Here is a 3,661-nt window from a genome sequence, read left to right on the forward strand (position 1 = left end):
GGCCAGGATTCGAGCCGGCGACCTTCTCGCTGAGAGGCTGCAGCTCTACCAACTGTGCCACCCTAGCTGAGATTTATCCAAATGATATACTTGAGTAAAAATGTTTCTTATGAGATCTCTTAGTGTCGCATCAACTCATGCATGAGGCCGTTTGAGAAGTTGGATCAAAATGGTTCCAGCTCACTCTCTTCTCACTATAAGAATACTTCAGTTTAAACTCTGGCATGAAAGGTGTGAGTGATTTGCATTCCTTCAAGGAACGTTTACACGGCCCAATAAAAAGCCTTTAATTCCTTTTATGATGTATTTAGAGAAAAGGAAATAGCAGGATTCAGTTCAGTCCTATTAACAGCAGGTGAAAACTGTTCAGACTGTTGGATCCTTAGATTATGTTCACACTGAGTTCATCCTTCATCTGTGATGGACTGGTACCCTGTCCAGGGTGTGTCCAGTCTCTCAACACAAACAGGATCAAGTGGCTTCATCCGTCATTCAGTCAGACAGTGTTTAGATGGTGACCTTACAGAAGTACATTTATTTAATTATGAGATGCAGGCAACAGGACCGCAGCGGTGTTATTCCTTCCCCGTGGTATTCTTTCTCTTTCACTGCTTTATTTAGATTTGTGATTTAAAACTGCTGGAGCTCCTTCAGGTTGATGGGCTCTGCTTGGGTCTAACAATTTTTAAATCAATCCAGAGATTCTTAGCTTTGACTGGATCACTTCAAGACATCTAACTGGTTCTTCTTAAACCAGTGGAGTGTTTAGGGCTGGATAATGAACCTCAGTTCCAGTCTCAAACACATTTAGTCAAGTCAAATTTATTTATAGAGCACATTTGTTCACATATGTTCTAGAATTGCGCCGCTCCAGGTGGCTGCATGTTGGAGCAGCTCTGTTACTTTCATTCTGAGATTTTGCTTTTGGAAACTTTAATTCCTCTTTTTCTGGATGTAAATCATATTTTTGGTATGATTTTTTCCTCTGGTATCAGATGCTGTGCAGCCGGAAGGATTTTTACTGAAACTTTTTAAGTTTTGGACATTTGTTATGATGCGTAACCATGGCAACAAGGCTGTTTTCTACAACAACAGCAGCTGATTAACATCTCAAAAGCTCAAATGATATCTCAACTATGGCCCCAACTCTCAAATGAGTTGAAAAGGATGTTATGTGGACGCATTCTCATCTACCTGCCAGCTGTGCTCGAGTGCCTGACCACTGAGATCCTGGAACTAGCAGGAAACACGGCTCACGACAGCGGAAGGACAGGATCGTCCCTCGGCACCTACAATTGTCTGTCCGCAGCAACGAGGAGCTCGGCAGACTGCTGGGAGGAGTGGCCATCGCTCTGGGAGGAGTTCTGCCCAGCATTCAAGCGGTCCTACAGTCCAGGGGAACCGAGAGGTCAGCCGAGTCTGGGTGGACGGATCGGACGGCATCTGCTGCCAGTTTCTTAGGATCCACTGTGGGATGGACCTTTACAAGAGATCCTTCCTGTCTACAGCATCAGCATCTATAACATCTCTTAATGAAATGAGGACAACGAGTTATAACAACAAAATAACTTCCCTCTGGGATTAATAAAGTATTTTTGAATTGAATTGAATTGAATTTAAAACAGAGATAGTTACCAAAGTGCTTAACAATAAAATCACAGCATCAAGTAAAAAGCAACGAGATATAATTAAATTAAAAGCATCAAAAATAAAAACACAAGCACAATGAGAAACAATGGGATAATAAATCCGATCAGCTTGTGTTAAATGTCAGTGAGTACAGATGAGTTTTCAGGAGAGTTTTAAAGGCAGAGACTGAGGTGGTCTGTCTAATGTTGATGGGCAGATTGTTCCAGAGTTTAGGGCCCACGACTGAAAACGCTCCATCTCCTCTGAGCTTCAACCTGGTTTTTGGTACAACCAAAAGCAGCTGGTCTGATGATCTCAGCACCTGAGAAGGAGCATAAGGATGAAGAAGGTCAGAGGGGTGTGCGGGTGCGAGGCCGTTAACGCATTTAAATGACACGTGCAGGGAGCCGGTAAAAGGAGGACAGAACTGGTGAAGTGTGCTCAAACCTATGAGTTCCTGTTAATAGCTGAGCTGCAGCATTTTGAATGAACTGGAGACATGAAAGGAAGACCTGACTGACCCCAACATAAAGTGAGTTACACAGGCTTAAGTTTAGATATTTGTCTTAAATGGAAGAAGCTTTTTTGAAGAACAGAGTTGATCTGTTTATTGAACTTAAAGTCCGAGTCTAAAACCATCCCACGATTCGTAACAGACTGCTGAAGATATGGCCGAAGAGTCAAGATTACCGGGATCACTGACAGCGGTAGAGCCAGGAATAAACACAGTGACTTCAGTTTTCCGATCATTCATGCATACGTTATCTTTACCCGCTTCTTCCTTTTTGGGTTGCGGGGGTACTCCAGTTTCCTCCCACAGACCAAAAACATGCATGTTAGTCTGATTGGTAACTCTAAATGGTCTCTAGGTGAGAGAGAGTGAATGGTTGTTTGTCTTGTTTGTCCGTATGTGTCCCTCTGACGGACCGGAGACCCGTCCAGGGTGTACCCCGCCTCTCACACAGTGATTGCTGGACATGGGCACCGGCGACCCCCGTGACCCTAAAACAATGGAATAAGCGGTTAAAGATAATGGATGGATGGATTATTGTTTTGCTAAATTCAGCTTCTGTCCTGATGGTTTTAATTTTTACAAACTGCACCCAGTTCATTCAGTGCTCTGCATTCACATGGTATTTTTGCAGAAAATGCTTTTTTCCCTACTTACTTTTTTTTGTTTGCTTGGCTGACTGAGGCTGAGTGACTGAACTCGTCACCTGCTTGAATATTTCGTCCAGTTAGCAGCTGATGTCACCAAAATCAGTCCTGCAGGTGCTCGACACTTTGTGATTTGCTCTCAGCCCAAAGGTCCACTAAAACAATAAAACTGTATATTTCATATGTAATGACTGTATAAAGTTGCAACAAACATGAGCATACATTAGTTGTTAGTCACGTTTGCTGTTGTACTTTGAATCCAGCAGGTGATGCTGTTTGATAAGAGATGGACAAGCCACTCCAATTCTGCAGCATCTAATGATTTGATATCACATTTAAACTTAAATATTGCAGTTTTTATTATCTTAGATAACATGTTTTACACTGTAGACAAAGTCTTTGATAACCATTCTTTACCAGCTTACACAACATTTTCAGATTGATTGGCTTCTGGGCAGCTAGAGCGCACGCACCCATTAAAGCCCCTTCAGAGAGCAAGTTGTTGTGCCTCCCTCGTGGCTCATTTCCAGAAACACCAGTACATCAAAGAAGGAAACATATGTGGACTGTGACCTTTGTGGATCACTACCTGTTCAAAACACGCCCCATCCTCCATCCTCCTCATCTCCAGGCCTGGCATGGTCCAACACCCACCTCTGCTTTCCCCTTGCATCTTAAAAGATCGGCTTCACCCGAGTCTCTGTGAGAACAACAACATGGCCCCTAATCTGTCAATCTGATCCATGTGCGCAGCCACATCTGGGCCACTGTATCAGTCATGGAGCCGCTCGGGCCGTGGAAGCGCATCACTGTTCTCGTCTCGGTGCTTCTCCGTGGTGTGATGGTTGCGCTGCTGTGGCGGCAGACGCCCTGG

Source organism: Nematolebias whitei, chromosome 14 (assembly GCF_014905685.2).
Source record: "Nematolebias whitei isolate Nwh7 chromosome 14, NemWhi1, whole genome shotgun sequence".
NCBI classification, from domain to species: Eukaryota; Metazoa; Chordata; class Actinopteri; order Cyprinodontiformes; family Rivulidae; genus Nematolebias; species Nematolebias whitei.